This window comes from Typopeltis vanoorti, chromosome 5 (genome assembly GCF_054136105.1).
Source record: "Typopeltis vanoorti isolate ZY-2024b chromosome 5, IOZ_Tvanoo_1.0, whole genome shotgun sequence".
Classification (NCBI taxonomy): Eukaryota; Metazoa; Arthropoda; class Arachnida; order Uropygi; family Thelyphonidae; genus Typopeltis; species Typopeltis vanoorti.
The window spans coordinates 137,265,174-137,284,684 of NC_143553.1; positions in this window are offsets into that span (position 1 = coordinate 137,265,174).

Genomic DNA, 19,511 nt, shown 5'->3' on the forward strand with positions numbered 1-19,511 from the left:
TTGTGTCTTCGAACTCTGTCATCTTACATCCGAATATCACAGATACTATAGAACTGCATCATCTCAGTGAATACTACATTACCTAGAAAGTTACCGTGTGAAAGTATGGTCATTCTACCATCGAAAATAGCAGTAGATGAAAACACTACGCAAAGCATCCTCACACACACACACACACACACTTCCACCATCTTGCATTGTGTTGGAGACAATGATGCTCTGTTGAAAGCGCTCGGTGGGATGTTGATAACTCCAGTTTTTTTTTTTTTTTTAGAATGAAAATACTGCATACTGAGATTCGTCTCCACCTTTTCTTTTCTGTCTCATTCACAGTCCAATTTCAATGGACACAACACCATTATAACGGTCCCGAAGGGTGTAAATAGGAATTGATTTCAGGATAATGGGGCAGAATGTTAGAGGGGAAAAAAAAAATCGATTATTCGAAGCGAAGTAAATGTGTTAATTAATTACAAGATATAAACAGAAAATTTCTTTTATTAATTCACTCTTATAGTAATAATATCAGAAATGTCATAGAAATAATTAGTGGCACGTCGGCATCTTCAAAAATAGGGATTTTTTTTTTTTTTTTTTTTTGTATCGATTTTGGTACTACAATGCTTTTTCCCTCTGTGGAACAGAAATCATGTTTTCGCTACGGCGTTAAGTATATAGTGGAAGTGTAGTGAAGTATTTGGAGAAATTTTCTGATGTCATTATGCAAAACTCTTTGCTACATTTTAACAATTCATCTAACACGCTGGATGTTCTTTACGTTGCATTTCTCTTCTTCCATCTATTCTTCTAGACAAAAATTCTGCATTGAGTAAAATATAATAAAAATTTACTTTTTGAATATCTCCTTGCTTGCATCGTATATTCAGATTGTTTTAAAAAAATCAGTAATAGATGATTTTCACTCCAGATATGATGAAATGGTATAAAAACCATGTTTGTCTCTGGTTTATGTAGCCCTTGAGCAACTTATTAGATGAAATGTACAATAGGTTTCGAGTGGGGCTTAAAAAAGTCAGTGCACATGTAACTATGCTGTATATCGCAAGTATACAAGTGTGTATTATTATTATTATTATTATTATTATTATTATTATTATTATTATTATTATCCACACTTCGTTACATTCTAAATCTTTGAACACAAAAGACAGCTTTAAGAAGGCATTCCAGACGTTATCGAAAATGACTTCTACAGGCACATTACTAATCCATGGCGGATCTAACTCAGTACATTCATCTGTGACATCATCAGAAGGCTGTCAAGGAGCCAAGCAGAAATGTTCCTACAGTCCGGAAACTTGAGAAGATAATGACCTCACAGTATTCTGAAGAAGCACAATCGCTAGTAGATTCCAGGAAAACAGTGGTGATTCAGACATTTTTTTTTGTTGTTGTGTGTTTTTTTTTTTTTAAAAAAAGACGCTACGAATTAGCTGTTTGATATCAGCCTTCACATAGCATTTTCCTATGTATGCCTATTTTTTTTTAATTTTAAAGAAATTAATAAAATAAAAAATAAATAATAAAAAATTAATTAATAAAATAAAAAATAAAAAATAAAAAATTAATTAATAAAATAATAAAAGAAAAAAAATCAGATATTATATCTTACTGTTACCAAAATTATTACGTTAACTAATATTAACTGTTTACATCATACATCTAAATTTGGTATATCAAATAAACAAAATAAGCCAAAAAAAAAAAAAAATGAAACGACAAGACAGTCAGACTGGTTTATCTCAGAGATTTGCTTGTTTAGACTCATATGTATCAGCAACCGCGATCCAACTTCACTAATTAATTGTAAAGTTGATAATCGAAACTTTCGTTATTTGTTATCGAATTAAATTATCAGTCATTAAAATTAATAGAGTAATTATCAAAAACAGTGGTCAGTCCTAAAACAAAACAAAAAAGTGGATTCTTTTATCATTCATTGTTTTTTTATGGTTTGGAAACATAAGCGTTATCTTAATTCATAGAATTACCTCTGAATGAAATAAAAATATTACACAGACAATATAAACACAGACAGTTGGAATTTTATCAGTGAATGGTGTCGTTTTCAAGAGATATTAATATTTCAATTCGAAGTATCGTATTTTAATGAGTAAGTGAAAGAATTATACGAAAAAAAAAAAAACCCCGCATAATTTGTCTATTGGATAACTATTTTTGTTGGGTAATAAAAATACAGTTACAATTATTATTTCATGAAATGTTGGGAACGTGATAAAAATATTACATATAATATAGCAAACGAGAAAACAAGAGGTAGAATTAACTCGTGCGAAAAGCCGGGATGAGAGTTATTCTTGCTTGCCAAGTGGTAAGCATGTCCGCTCTTCAGTCAATGGGGGAATACCAAAAAGAAATTGTTTACTGTACTAATAAATGGCATCTTTAATCCATTCTGAAACATGCAGTTCGAAATTGATACGTGCTTAACAGGATGTGAGCGTGCAAGTGGCAATTCAAAATTTCCCAGTTATTGCAATAATTAAACATGCTCTTTCAAGTGAAAAGGAAACTGTAAAATTCCATTGATGTGCTCATTGAATTAAACAGAAGCGGTTCGTAGTTTAGGAAATTCCGAAACCAAAACTAACCCTTTTGGAAGAAAGGTGAAGAAACTTTAGATTAGATTTAAACTGATGAAGTATACAAACACGGAAGTTATCTCAAACAACGGGGAAAATTTCGATTATGCAGAACAAGGTGTGTATTTGTATTAAGTCATATGGTAATACGACACGGGAAAAACACACACACACACACACACACACACACACACACACACACACACACACACACACACACACACACACACACACACACACACACACACACACACACACACACACACACACACACACACACACACACACACACAAAGGCGGAAGAACTTAACATGAAATCCAAAGCACAAAGGAGGAAGATCCACTTTGTTGGTAATAAAACGTTATCGCAGCTTAAAATACTTATTCAGGTTATCTGTTGATTGAGACAATAGCCTTAAAACACTTGAAGTTTATGTGTGTAGAGCATGGTTTGAATTAAGAGAGCAAGTGGCCCAACAAACGTATTTAGATCAACAACGGTTTTGTTTGTTTTAGTTTTGATAATTCTGCCCCAAATGAGTTATAATTCTGATAGAAAGACATCAAGACGTTTCATGTAATTCTAGAATATTAAACAACTATAGCTTTTCACCACATACAATCTTCATTACGTCAATCTTCATCAGTTCGTATCTTTAAGTGAATGATAGTATTCTTTTTATCTTCAGTGTTCTGTAATACACACACTATCACGAAGAAAACCGTTTAGAAGAAACACAGCAACTTTCTGCTAGAGATGAAATATTCTGTTTTCATTTCATCCGTTGACAGGAGGCAACGTCGTCTACCGTTATTCCTTACAAAGAAAACTATAATCGGTTTTTTTTTTACAGGAAAAATTCCCTTAACGCGATTTCGATATGCGCGATAAAACTTAGCGCGATTGAATGAAAATGACCCAATTTCTGGCTTTAAGCAAGTGATTAATCAGTTAACGCGATTTTTTTACGTTGTGCGAAATTATTTTGTCACCCATCTGCAGCCAGCGAAAAAGCTGGAGGTCATCAAAGAGACATGAAAGTGTCGCTAGTAATGCAATGATTGTGCGAGACCTGGGATACAGCGAGTCCACAGTTTGGACTATATTAAATCAGAGCAAAGAATAGAAAGAACAAGGAAAAGTTGCTACTGCTTCTTTAAGCATGCAGATCACTCAAAATAGAAGCCATTTAATGATCGAGATGGAACGTCTTCTATCACTCTGGATTGAGAATATAACCAAAATGAATACTTTTTAGTACAGGGAATATTCAGGCAAAAGCTCTCAATATTTTTACCTCATTGAAAGAGACCAAATTTCAGTAGGGATGTGAAAAAGCTTTACTTCGAGTTTAGGATGGTTTGACGTTTTAAAAATCGAACTGGATTGCATAATAACAATAACTGACGAATCTGCTGGTGCTAATAAAGATTCTGCGGCCAAGTTTCCTGAAGAATTTCAAAGGATAATTCAGGAGGGTGATTATGACGCTCGGCAAATATTCAACTTCGATGAAACTGGTCTCTTTTGGACGCGTATGCCAACAAAAACTTTCCTAGCTAAAACGGAAGCATCTCAACCGGGATACAAAGTATCTAAAGATCGTCTTACGCTTTTATTAGGAGGCAATGCAGAAGGCGACTTTAAACTCAAGCTTATGTTTGGTTTATCGTGAGCAAAATCCAAGATCTAACATTATTGAAGAAATCAGCACAATTGGAAAAGAACTTGGATTTAATGAACTGGATAATGAAGATGTGAAAAACTTGTCGATTTCCATTCAGAAGAGAATATCACGACTAAGAAGCTAACTGCAAAAGAACTTAAGCTAGTTTTCAATCACATTGAGTAGCTAAGGAAATTCGTTTGATGCTGATCCTGATATGGAACGAAGCTTCGAAGTCCACCGAAATCCTGATAAAGCGATTGTCAGCTATCTCAAATTGCATGACAAGATGAAAAAGTCGAGCACTATTCAGACATCTTTACTTAATTTTTTTTGTAAAAAAGTAGCTCAATCAAATGTTTAGACATAAAACATTTGATACATAAGACATAAAGTAAAAAATTTAAGCGATTGATTTTTACTATCTTTGACGATTTTATCCTCTTATATAGTTTATACTGTATTTTTTCCCAAATTTACGGTAACTGATGGATGAATTATAATTATTCATATTGTTTATTATATTCGTTTAACGCGATTTCGCTTAACGCGCATTAATTGATGGATTAATTAATCGCGTTAAGGGAGGTTTTCCTGTACATAACTGCTGGTCGTACACTATTTCTATTTCTATTCGGCGGATATATAGTTTTTTGTTTTTTTTTGTTTTCATTTTCGGAGGATATCCATGTCTGTACACACAGTTGCATGTAGAGACACGGAAACTATTGTTATGTAACTTTAAGCTGGAAAGACAAAACATGGAGTATATTGCAATATGTTCATGTAAACATGATCAGTTCCGATCTTATTACATAGGACTTCGTAGGTAAAACATTAGAAAATTACAAAAAAAAGCCGTTTTACAGACACATTATGCAAATGATTAACATATTGCCAACAGAACCTACTATTAGGTATGATTCATTCTGATCATTTAACACAACAGTGCGCATGCGCTAATTGTTGCGCAGAAGTGTTGGTGCTTTCAAAATAGAACGGTCATAGCTTGATAAATGGACGGATTTATGCAGGGGACGCATTGGTTTCACTGACTTTGTTTGTTCATAGGTGTGCTCGCGCTCTTGGTATTGGCTTTTACAATGCGATTTGGTTATTTTTGGTTGCTCGTTAACCCTGACCATTTAAAATTAGTGAAGCCAATGCATCATCATCCGTCTTGAAAGAAAAATGCACTCAAAAAATAATCATAAAATAAAATAAAGACAACGAATTTCTTTCTTTTTATTCTTTATTCCGATCAATTTTAACACCACAAAAGGCAGTACCACTAAGGCACGCATTTAACGCAAACACTTCTGCCCTATGACCCTCGAAATCTAACCTTACTGTTTAGATTATAATTTAGTGAAAGTATCACTAAATTTATCCGCTAGTTGCTTGTTACTTAAACCGTGTGTGACAAAGCTGGCTAACAATCGTTGAAGCAGGGGAAGGTGAGATTTTATTGAGTGCTTCTGTTATTATTGTTTATGTTTTTTTCATTTTTCCTTCGTTTAATTTAATTTTAGGGATGTCATAATTACGTTTAATTAGGCATATATTTGATTGCAGTTTGTTTCTGTATTCTGTATATCCTTTTTTAGCTTTGATTACGTGGATTTCTTTGAGCTGATGCCAATCATTGGTCTTCAGGATCGCTTTCTTCTATGTTCGACGCATGTACGTGACGAAAGAGTAATGAAATTCTTGCGGATTATCGGATTGTATTATTTCTCACGAGGTTTTTCGCATTTCTTCATTAATAATGCTATCGTCTGTTACTTTTTTTTAAAGTGGTTTCATGTGAGTAAGGAAGCGGAGTTTTGTTTCTCCAATACTGGGATGTGTAATGATGTAAAGTAGGAGTTTGCTAGTTTTGCTTTAATCGTTGCGAATAAAATCTGTTATCTCTAACACGAACACAAATATGGTGGTCTCTACAAGAGTGTGTAATATTTTTATTTGCCATTTCCTCTCTGGTATAAAATGAAACGGTTGGTATTAAGCCAAAGTTGGATAGTATACGAAAATAAGCCATAACGCTTGATTCGGAGTTGAGGGTGTTAATGTAAAAAAAATCAAATAACGCCTTTTTATTCCCTAATAGGGAGTAGGCGAGGCCTTTGTACCCCATCTTGCTTTTGGAGACTGTGGGCAGTTCAATCTCCACCGGTAGCCAATTAGAGATAGCTGGCCCATGTCTATCAGTAATTATAGCAGCCACCGATGAAGAGGCTGGCAAACAAGTGCTGCCATCTCTTGGTACCTAACCCTAACAAGATAGGTCACTGTCTGAAATAATGTGGGTACTACAGTCGATTTTCTTGAGTTTACGGGACGAAAAACCCGAGTTTCCGGGAGAAAAAACCCGCTTACCCACGCCAGAGATCGACTAACTCGGGAACCGGCTTAGAAAAAGTTCCTCCAGTCAGCGACTAGATTAGAACCTAGGTATAACTTCAAGCGGCCAAGCGCAGAGGACGCAAGCGCCACTTCCACTGAGCTACACAGACATACGGATGTTAATGTCAATGTCTAATTATAAGTTGATTAAAGTTGTTTGCTTATTTGATTAGTCAGCTTTCCAGCTCCTTTGGAAATAGTTCAGGATTTTCATCTGCTGGCTTATAAATAGAGTTCAGTATTAAATTGTGTCCTTCATTACAGTTATCTAGCTTTAGGCTAATGTTTTTCGGCTCTTAAATTTCATTTTTTGACTGACTTACTGTGTATTTTTGTTTTATATAAATATGAATCCCCCCCCACTTTTTATTTTTAACAATAACTATAAATTTGGAATGTTATACAGTGGAACCTCCTCATTGGTTTAGGGAAGTTTCTGTAATATTATGGTGATATCTATATAAGTAATATGTTCACTGAGATATACCTAAAACAAAGGCCAATTTTTTTACACTATGTACATTAATATGTCCACGTTCTCGAATTATCTGGCATTTAGCTCTTCACTACATTAATGTGTTCAAGGTTTCCGACTTTCCTTGTATCCAAATGAACAGTCTCAAAGTATTATAATACTAATAATCGGCGGTGCTTACGCTTCCATGACCTACTCAGAATGACTTGCGTAACTGTAATTTTAGAATACGGTTGTCAGTCTTATGCTTCAATATATATTCTTGCGTGTAAATTGTGTGCGTTATCCTAAATCGTTATCATGGTTCGTTGATGAAAGATCCCGAGTTTCCGGAAGGACACCATGCAACATCCTTATGAGACTTGCTAGCATACCTTCAAATGAAAATTTCGTTTTGGAAAATCCATTTTTGAAAAATGATTTTTGCTTTCCTTGAATTTTCTAGATAAATAAATATCTTGGTCATTGTTTAAATGATTACAGACTGCAGTCATTAGATGGCGCAATTGTTCTGCACGTGTGAGAAATCTGGTAATACATTCTTTAATGTTTTATTGCAAAGTATATTATTATCAATTTGTAATTGTCCAAAATGAATCTTGACATTCACATTTAAATAGCATAATGACATTTTATAAAATCTATTTTATATTATGAATGCTTGTTTTATCTTATTAGACGGCTTGCTTTTTTATCAGTTTCGATATTTGTGATATTCACTATTCAAGTTTCTACAAAAGTTCAGGCAAGTTCCAGAGATTTCGTGGTGTTAGCGGATAGGGAGTTAAAGTTTTAGAGGGCATTGCAAAAGTGGGCAAAGTGGTTCATCGGATTATTTTGTTACTAAAAAATGCCCTGACGCGCAGGCAGAGACAGGCAGGATATTATACCTTTTTATCGAGCCTCGGTAAGACCCTATCTTGATTGTGTGCAGATCTGGGCATCAGAATTTCTTAGTGATGGGGAGGAGGTAGAGGGGGATCCAGAGGCAAGTGACCGACATGGTAGCAGGTCTATAGACTGAACCTCACGAGAACAGGTTGAGCATTTATAGGTTACAGAAACTGGTTGGCAGGTGGAAAAGGAGTGATATGATTGAGACATACAAATTACTGGAGGGTTTTTACAAGATTAATTCAGAGGAAATTTTTCAGAGCAGGTCTGGTGATGGGAGAACTAGGGACCATCCATGGAAACTGAGCAAGAATGTAGTTAGCAAGGGTGTCAGAACTAGGTTTTATGTTTGGAGAGTAATGAGAGAGCCTGTGTAGCTCAGTGGATGTGGCGTTTGCATACCACGGCGCTTGGCCACACGAAGGAAGACTTGGTTTCGAGTCTAGTCGGCGACTTGAGGAAATTTTTCTAAGTCTTTTTTCGACCGGTTCCCGAGTTAGTCGATCTCTGGCACGGGCAAGCGGGTTTTTCCTCCAGGAAACTCGGGTTTTTTGTCCCGTAAACTCAAGAAAATCGACCGTAGAACCCACATTATTTCAGACATTAAATATATTGTGTTAGGGTTAGAGACCACGAGATGGCGGCACATTTGAGCCGTCTCTCTTCACTGCGTACCGCTTAATTAGTGATAGCCTTGGGCCATCTATCTCTGATTGGTACCAGTGGAGACCGAACTGCCCACTCAGTCTCCAAAAGTTAGATAGGGCTAAATGGCCTCGCCTACTCCCCATATACGGGAATAAAAAGGCGTTAACTGATTTGATTTTGCTGAGTAGTGAATGAGTGGAATAAGCTCTCAGAGTCTGTTGTGGGTGCCATGACTGTGAATGAATTCAAAGCAAAGTATGATAGATACTGCGCAAATGTTGGATAATTCTTGACATGATGTTTAGGGCCTCGCTCTAAGGACTCCTTAGAGTTGCCCGTAATAATAATAATAATAAATCTTTCTTAATTTGAATTCGGGATCAGGAGTGGCACACGCTGCAGACTATTCTTTGTAAACATCATAATTAAAATTCACCCTCACACTTATAATGCACCCACCAGTTGAAACTATGCACAGCATTTGTATAACTTACTGCAGGCATTGACACCAAAACGTTCGCTTTCTGTACGCTATTTCCCATTCTTCTCTCTTTTGATAACAGTCTGAAGACTGCCTCATATAATTATCGAAGTTGACTTCAATATAGGTTGATATGCTAAATATCTACACATCGTTATGACAAAGGTGGTACACCAGATCTGGTGTGCATTAAGCATCTCGGTGAAAGAGTAGTCTGGGAACGAGGTGCAATCTAATACGTATAGAAGTTAATGTCACAAGTATAGCAATGTCAAAAGTAGTATCGAACCCAAGCAGGAAATGTCGATTCCTTTTTTTTTACCGACATTGCAAGCCTCACTATAAAAAGATTTCATTTACCAGAAAAAATGACACATACATTGTTGAAAGTTTTTTTACCTTGGGTATAATATATGAGATGCCAAGCTATTTTAAATCTAGTTTTACTCCATTTCGCAGGTAAGTTATTTGGGACTATCCCTTTCCCAAGCACTTACTTGGGAAATGGAGTAAAACTAGGTTTAAAATAGCTTGGCATCTTTAACACATACATTGTTTTTAGGTAAAATGCTTCAGAAATTTTAGGATTCATTTCTCTTCTGAGGTCTCATTTCGAAGCCGACTGGTAACTTTTATAAGGATAAATACGCAGAATCAAGAACATTGCAGATCCATTCTTTTCTTGAAGGAACCGTTTTCTAGGCAGTTTTTTTTTCTCTTTTTTTCAGCCAATTCCAGAGTTAGTCGGTATTGGCGCAACCCAATAGGGTTTTCCTACTCCCAAAAGAAACTGAAGTGTTTGATCCCACACTTAGCAACATAGACAATAAAACCAACAGGGGAATATATGATAGGCAGTAGTTAGGATTAGGAACAATACCTGTTATCTTGTACATCGTGAGAACAGCTTAGTAAAAGGTTCTGAACAGTCGATTTAGAATCAAAACATGTAACGATCTTTCTTCTGAAGATTTTGCTATTTATAATTATTATGGCCATATTTTCCTTAGAGCCATTAACTGGGAGAGTCATTAGAGGGATGAAAATCCAGTGATTCCAAGAAGAGAAATTCTGCGTCCTCCGTATGAGACCAGATAATTCGCCTTTAATCAGAACAAGGCTGTGTTTTAAGTCCGACGATAAGTACTTAACTTTGTGCAAAGAAAGAAAGTGGTTCAGATGATTTTTATTTATTTATTTATTTATCATAAACAAATCTTTATTTAAGACTTATGATAAAAAGTCACTTCGTGGGTAATCTTGAGGAAATATGTCTGGATCTATAACGCTAAGTCTCATCTTTGGCTAGGTCCCAAGAGAGTGGAAGAAGGGTAAGACAGTGCAAGTACTCAAAGGTGGATCCCAAACAGAGATAGAAAGTTACAGACATCTTACTATCTCAAGAATAGTGGTTAAGAATTTGTAAAAGTTAATTAAAGGCCAGAATCAAGAATGGTTGGATAAGAATATGATACTTTATACAGGGTAGCATAGCTTCGTTAAGGGGGGGAAGCCTAAGCTTAGCAGTTTACTTTGTTTCGATAATAGAGTGATGGTAGAGTTCCAAAAAGCCAATGCCTACACCAGATTAATTATCAAAATTCATATGAGCCTGGAATGGTTTTAAAGACTGCGACAAGTTCAAACATGTTTGAAAATCAGGCCTCCTCACTTTGAATGTGGATTATACTATTAAGGTCAGCAAGCGCTGGCCTTGACTCAGCCGCCCGCTGTTGTCGACACCACCGAGCGCGAGTGAAATACAGGTATCTATTCTAGGAAACATTTGGTCACAAGCAAGGTCAATGCGATGCGATGCGGTGAGGCCCGGAACGCCTGTCCTGTGCGCTGTCGCATTTTTGCAATGCGATACCGCCAGCTGCGGCGATAGTGTGCGCTTAGCTTTTCATTGAATACGAGACCGATGATACTCGACTCTTACCAAGGTGTTCCGTTAAAACGTCAGGATTTGTGAAGTGTTCCATCGTAGGAAATGTTTGAGGAATCCTAGCTTACACTGTGATATTGTTGGGCTTTGTTAAAGCATTTAACACAATACCGCATGGTAATTTGTCAAGTAAACTACAGCAAATGGGCAAGAATTAAGCAGTGACTTGCCACAAGGCTCTGTTCTTGGTCCATCGTTGCTTGATATCTATATTTATGATATTGGAGGTAATTGCTGATGATGCTAAGTTATGAGGGTCAATAGCAAATAAAAGAAATATAGAGATCCTTCAGAATAACTTGAAGGAGATGATATATGGACAAATGATAATGGTTTTACTTTCAGTGCAGCAAAATGTAGAGTAACTCATTAGATTGATAAGGCTTTCCATCTGTATATTTTATTGATGAAGTTTTACTTCTGGGAATTGATGAAGTGGGGTCTCTAGGTCAAGGCTGACAGAGAGCTGAAGTTCAGAGGCCATGTTGCAAAAAATGACAAAACAGAACAGATCACTTAGATGCTTAAAAATACGCTGAGTCATTATTTCTCTTTATAAGGATCTAATGCGTCAACATCCAGGCTCTTGAGATCAGATTTGATCGCCTGGTTCTCTTGAAGACGTGGAGATGGTTGAGAAAATTCACAGGTGGGTAACCAAGTTGGTTTTGTGACTATGAAATGCCCGTATGGTAATAGATTGAAGATTATAAAAATTGTCAGGTAGACGGAAGAGAAGGAATATATGAACATGTAAGTTGCTGAAAGGGTTTTATAGAAAGAAGGTGAGGGAAAATTTTCAATATATGGCAGAGGTAGAAAGATCAAGAGGTCATTATTGGAATTGAGAACTTTTATCCCCAGTTCCACTCTTAATTTTAGTCCATTATCTAAACTAAGACATTATCTATTCTCCAAGACGCATCCCTCTTGGCTGCCATCAAAATCTTCTTCTTCCTTTTTACTTTATATCCGATCCCGAAATAGCTGTAAGCAAACACATCCAAAACTGATTTTAAAAGACTTAAAAGCAGGTCATTTCCTTCACACTCTAACGGCAGGTATGTTTTCTGATCTTTTACCAAAGCTCTTGGCAGTGACTTTTACCCAATCATACTTCTACTTCATCTGCACTTGTATGGTTCAGTTCCATTGTTATCTACAAGAAAATCAGTCTGCTGACTTTTTATTTTTCAAACAATTCTTGCACAGACGATCTTGGTATATGTGCTATCATTTTAAACACAAAATTCAGTTTCTTTCTCCCTTGATTTTTGCCACACCTAGGTCAGAAGAATCTTGTCCGAACTGCATATCAAAAACTGTGCTGATCCTAATGGTGTTTCTCCAATTTTAATGAAGATTTGTGCTCCAGAGTCAACTCCTGTTACTAACATATTTTATCCAAGTGTTCGAGGGACTAAAGTTCGAGTCTCTTCTAAGTAGCAACGTCCTGCAGTAGGATTATTCGTGGAAGAAACCGTAATCAAACAGTATAGATGGACAGCATCAATATCTCCCTGCTTCATAATCAAAAGCTGATAATTGGACGTTGTTCACAAATAAATTGTCTCTAATACACATATCGTTTTGCTTGTAGAGAAATTATAAAGATAAAAGTCTGTTACCTTCCTGATAAGTTGCCAATAGCTCTCTCTCTCTCTCTCTCTCTCTCTCTCTCTCTCTCTCTCTCTCTCTCTCTCTTAATAACACCGATGAATCGTTAACTTGGAAGAATGTTGGCTCAAATGAAGCAAACCTTTTAATTATTTAACTACAACTGTTTGACGAATTCTGAGTGAAATTTTAAAGAAGAGAAAATTGCCTACCCAACGAGTCCCATAATAGATGATAGAAGATCAGCAAACAACTCAAAAGAGAATTACAAAAAACCGTTGCATGGTTATGAGAATTAAGGCGAATACTTTTTGGACAAATTTTGCCATAAGCGGAACTTGCTGACGAGATTTTGAACCACAACGGAAAAGTCAACCCTTATGGAAACATTGAACTTCTCCAAGTGAAAACAATAAAAAAAAAGTTGACATTTAAAAAGGTAGTGCAATAACTCTTGTTCTAAGCACACATTTTGTTTAACGCGAAGACAGATTCCTGTAATTGCTCAAGAATACGATTATATGAATTCTGAAAATATAGGGAAGGTTTCCTTATTCGGCCAACACTTCCTCAATATTCTTTCTCCGCAATTACAAGATGTTTCTTGAATGTCACACGAAATAAAATGAAATCACGCGAATGTGTATCAGATTTGACCTACCCGCTATCGACAGTTTCGTAAGCGGAAGATGTCACAAGTTCAAGGAAAAAAAGCTTCAGGAAGTGAGCAATCAAGTATTACAAAATGACACAGGACACTGTACACTCTCTTGGAATACGTTGCTATTCCATCTTCACTAACTCTGACATCCATTATTTTGTTAATGGATATCAGAGTTAATAAAATGTTTTTTCTTGTGTTATTTCGCAGTCAGCACTTGTAATTGAATGAATTCTTTCGTTAAAATCAGGTAAAGAAACTGCGAAAGTATTTCCGGTAGAATGATTCATTCTATTCACAGTTTCCCATTAAAATGACACATTTCCTATTCATCTAGGCTCTATAATATATTAGTACCGTGTATGTGTGTGTGCTTGTGTGGTTTCAGTTATCCAACGTGTAGTACAAGGAATTTTTGAGCTTCGAAACTAAACAAAACAAAAATTTAAATAAAAATGAAAAATAAAATGTAACACTAACATTTAAAATCTTTCGGTTTAAACGATACGCTGTAAAGAAATTGTTTCGAGGTCAGGGAGCCAATGTTCTGTTGATCAGAATCAAGGTTAAATCATAGAGCCTTCACGCGATAGTGAACGTGATTTGATCCACGTCAAATAAACAAAGATTGTAGTTTGTTCCTGATTGTTTAATCTGTGGTTCACGTGCTAATGATAACATAGATAAGCCAGTTTGTGAAAATCTTTCGGTTACAATTCGGTACGTCTCCTTTTTTCCTTGTTTATCAAGCGATGTTTGTTCCTCTTTGGTTAAAATATATATTTAAATGCATCGTGCACTTTTTTTTTTTAAATGTAAATATCTTAAAGGATTTTACTGTTAAGGTTTCATGTTCATTGAAAAGGATAAGGAAATAAAAATGAAACATTTTTTAACATTCCTTACATGCAAGAAAAAAAGTAGATTCGAATCCAGTCTGAAGCGAATAATTTTTTTTTTCCATCTCTTGAAGGATGGCAGACCTATTTTCTTCCGGATCCACAGGCGTCTCCACATCACTGGGAGTACTGAATTGTCCACAATATCAGTATTACGATATCTAAAGATCTCTCCTTATCTTCGGTCTTCCCATGATAAATCTTTGCTAGAAGAAGTCGGGTGATTCTAAACCACGTTCGATTCCGATTTCTGGAATACAAACTTTGGTGATGCTGTTACACACCAGAACGATTAACTAAGGCCAAGGAAGTGAAATGTTCAACTGCTGATATGAATTGGGAACACTCAACTACATTTAGCGTGCAAGTTCTTCTACCAATAGTTGCGAAATGCTATTTAGGTTTCGACAATGGACAAAAACTACACTAACTCCTTCAGTTGAAACTCCAGTTAATGGTTCTTCGTATCGTAGACGGGATTTGAACTCACTTCTTTCTAACTAAAGAGCATTGAAGATACCAAATGAGCTACTGAGGCGCTTTTGTAAACAATACGAGTATGATGTAATGAGAAACAGAATAGTGTTATGTTTGGGATAGGATGAAGTTTCTTAAACAGATGATTGATGAAATAATTCATTTGCAATATTGGAGGAAAATATTTTATTTAAGAATTAATAAACTCTTAATCCTAAAACAATGGAAATCAAAATGCACAGCAGTTCTATCCTCTAGATATACACATCCGTTAGAATATGTCACATTTTCCAGATGCTTCTCATCCCTTAAAGTCTCACATCATTTAGGAACTTTCCTAATCTCTGCCAGTAGCTACACCTATCTTATTCTTTGTACGAAGAACTTGCGTCGTTTTACGAACGCTGAGCTGGCAGACATGCACCTATTTTACTGGTTAGCTGACGGTAATGGATGAGCCGCCGTATGAATGTATCGCGAAAGGTACCCAACCAGACCTGTACCGCATCACCAAATGTTTGCGCATTTGCATCAGAATTTGTGTGATTATGGATCATTCAGGGATCGCAGGCTTGGTTGTGGGCGGCCTCGATCGACGCGAAATCCCGCCATGGAAGCAATAGCGTAGCTAGGGGTGTGTGGAGGGGCTGCACTTTGAACCTTTTTGAACGTTTACAATTAATTCTAAAATACAGTCTCGAGAACTCATTTTCAAATACTGTAATACTACTGCGAATTTTCCTCACAATTGCTGTAAATGTTGTTAGTTGTAAGCAGGGCAGCGCCAACCCGAGGATGCACCGCACCCGGGCGACAACGTTGATAAGGCAGCATTTTATGTAGCTAACATCTAATTTGGATTATACAATGCAGTATTAGGGGCGGCAGATAAAAGTTTGCACTCGGGCGACAAATACCCTTGGCGTGCTTCTAGTTGTGAGAGGAGTTTTTCTAAATAAAATTGATTAAGAATTACCTACATTACTATGTAATAGACTTCGCCAATGTCATCGACGATTTTGCTAACAGAAAAGCAAGATAAAATAACATTTAAAATGTTAAAATTAAATTTTACTTCAAAAATAAACATAGTGTTTTAATTTATTTCCATATACGTCGTTTCGACTTTTTGTAATATTTTTGGTATTAAGAGGGGCGACAAACTCAGAGATCGTCCCGGGCGGCAACAGCGCTAGCTCTACTAGAGCTGTTGCCTCTAAAGCTGTTGCCACTGCATGGAAGAGAAGGTGTTGCATGCGATGGACAATAATGCAGAGACAAGCACACGTGCCGTTGCCTCTGCCACAGGAGTATCTCGATCCAGTGTATTGCGCGTTTTGCATTCTGAGTCCTTACATCCATTTCACCTGCAACGTGTCCAGCTACTGATGACCGAAGATTATCCTCGACGTGTGGAATTCGCACAGTGGTTTCTGCAGAAAAGTGCCGTAGACCCGGATTTTCCAACTAGTGTTTTGTTCACGGATGAAGTTCATTTGCCGGCGAAGGGGTCTTCAATCACCACAATGCTCATGTGTGGGCCCATGAGAACCCACACACTGTTCGATCACATGCTACACAACAACGCTTCGCCATTAATGTATGGGCAGGTATCGTCGCTGACTGCCTAGTCGGCCCATACCTGTTACCACCCCGACTGGACTCCCAGAAGTATCGCGCCTTTCTGGAAGAAGTTCTGCCGGATTTACTGAACAATGTTGCAATGACTGTGCGTCGGCAGATGTGGTTCCAACACGACGGGGTTCCAGCCCATTTTGGCATTTCTGTGTGTCATTATTCGAACAGGTCCTCTGGGGCTCAATGGATTGGGCGTGGTGGACCCGTAGAATGCTCCTCCACAGTCACCTGATTTATCGAGCATTGATTTCTTTCTGTGGGGGACCCTTAGAGCCATGGTGTACGAAACGCCTGTTGCCTCTGACATGAATTTGTGGCAAGAATCTCCATCGCCGCTGCTAATATTCGGGAAACTCCAGGTATTTTCGAAATTGTATGGCAATCAATGCGTCGTCGGTGTCAGGTCGTAACTTTGAGCACCTGATGTGAAACCGTATTATGTATCCAACTACTATTGAACTGTTCAGTTATGCCTAAAAAAGTTTTTACACTACTTACTGCCTTGCGTTATTTCTGTACCTTTGTGTCCCTGTTAGTACCTTCCGGTGGCGTTTCCGGTCATGCTTTCCTATGTGAATATGGTTGATTTTGATGTTCTCTACCTCCCCTCAAAGTTTGTAAGTGGAATTTTGAACCACCCTGTATATATTTCTTTATTTCTCTTTTTTTATTTGACAAAGTGTTATCTTTATCATACGGCTATTTACATTTAGACTATTCACATATAATATTTTCGGTTTAGTACAGAATGTTATATAATAATAATAATCAGTGGCGGCTCGTGGCTTGAAATCATGGGGATACTGCAAATTTCGAAATTTATATTTACAGTATATAAATACATACTGTAAATACAGTGTATACGTGTTTGGATAAAATATCAATTATGGTAAAAATTTTTTTAAAAAAATTAAACACGAAAAAATATTTGAAATTGTTATAATTCTTGACTTCAAAGATTAATGAATAAGTAACTCTTATTTAGAAGTATTGGTCAAGTGTTAATAAACCATTTAATCACCAACTAGTTTCGCCAGCTATTGCTGTCGGCATCTTCAGGGTACAAATAAGGTAGGCAAAGTAAATTATAAGCTAGACATTAACTGACAATTCTAATTCAATAACAAAATAGTACTGAGCGTGAAAAAATACACGTGTCGCTGATACATGATTTACTTGTTGAGAAACATTTTGTAGTTGGCGCTGAAGTTCATTTCATGTGTGTTTAGTGATCTGATTAAAGTCTTCCATATATCAGGTAGGATTAAACCTTGATTTCTGTTGAGGTTGTTTGTGGAACGGGTGACCGTAGCTGCTTCTTTGAAGATTCTGGAGCGGTAGTTTCCTTTTTTATAAGGCATATGACTTTTATTCCATTGAATAATGTGGTTGGTTGTAGAGAAGTGGGAAGAAAGGCCAGATATATCTTGTCTGTTATTTCTTGCATAACTGGCGTGTTCCCTTTGTCTCATTTCGAAGCTTCCAGACGTCTGACCAATGTAACTAAGACCACGGGAACAAGGGATGTTGTAAACTCCAGCATACTTGTAGAAAGGATTGAAGTCTTTCGGTGATCTGAGAAATTTCTGAATAGTTTCAACTGGCTTGAAGGTCACTCTAATATTGTGTTGTTTTAGGAGGAGAGCTAGTTTTTTAGAAATGGTACCAACGTATGGAATAGTTATAGTGTGAAATTTCTCAGATCATCGAAAGACTTCCATCCTTTTGCCTACCTTATTTACCCTGAAGATGCTAAAGCAATAGCCAGCGAAACTACTTGGTTATTAAATAGTTTATTAACATTTGACCAATACTTCTAAATAAGAGTTCGTTATTCAAGAAAAAATATTGTTTATTATCGATAAAATTGTAGAGTTTGGTATAATTCAAAATTACTTAAAAATAAACTCCATTCCTTTAATTGTAAAGGAATGGATTTACAATTTTTGGACATTACAATTAAATCCTTTAATTGTAATATCCAATATTTAAAGAAACGGAGTAAACACTACGAACACTGTACTATGGCGCAAACTGCATATAAACAACACTGGAACTGCTCGACGGACAGTGCCGTATTACGCTAATAGCTCGCATCTCACTATGACGTGCATATGCTTACGCGCGTAGCAATATGACACTGTGGTAAACACAGTGCTGCTAGCGTCCTTCGCCCTCCTAAGTGCTACAAGATGGATTTTTATTATTTTTTATACAAAATAAGAGAATTGTATAGGATTGTTGATGATAAAATTAAATATTACAAGCAGATATAAATAAATGAATAAATGTATTTATATCAGTGGAATGCTTAATAAAAACAAGTCACTGACGTTTAAAATCGTGTATTCTTCTACTTCGACTGCAAATAAATTGTGAAGTAAAAATATATGTAAATTTAAAAATTGCATATAAAAATTTAAAAAAGCAATATCATTTTATTAATAAATAAAAATAAAAATTTTGAAATAATAACTTGAGAAAAATATTACTTAAAAATAAGCAATACAAAATAAAATAGAAAAATCCGCCAATGCCTTTTATTCCCATACAGAGGAAGGGCGAGGCCGTTTTAGTCATATCTTTGGATCGTGAGGGGAATATGTATTCTCCTATTCTTAATTCTATTAAGAATAGAATTATATGAATTATATAGACTTCATATAATACTATTCTTAATATTATATGAATTCTATATAATAGTTTCGTTCTTGAAGCATTACACTTAACACCCCTTAACCGAGAGTTAGTATTTACCCACAATTTCAGCCTGTTCAGATCCTTTTGTAAGAGTTACGTATAAACATTTTCATCAAGTTGCCTATCTTTGCATCATATGCAAACAATTAAACCGCTCCTGTCAGGTTCTTCGCAATTTCATTAAAATATAGAGTGAACAACATTGGATCGAGGAACAGAAGCTCGGTATCCCACTGGTCAGTTTAAATCTATCAGATTAGCACCTATCTCCGCATGTCACTTTCTGATATCTGTGCGTCTGTCACCGTTCATGCAAGTTAATGAAGTAGATTCCAATCGTAATGCTCCAATCTGTTTAGCTGTCCGTGTGGTATAC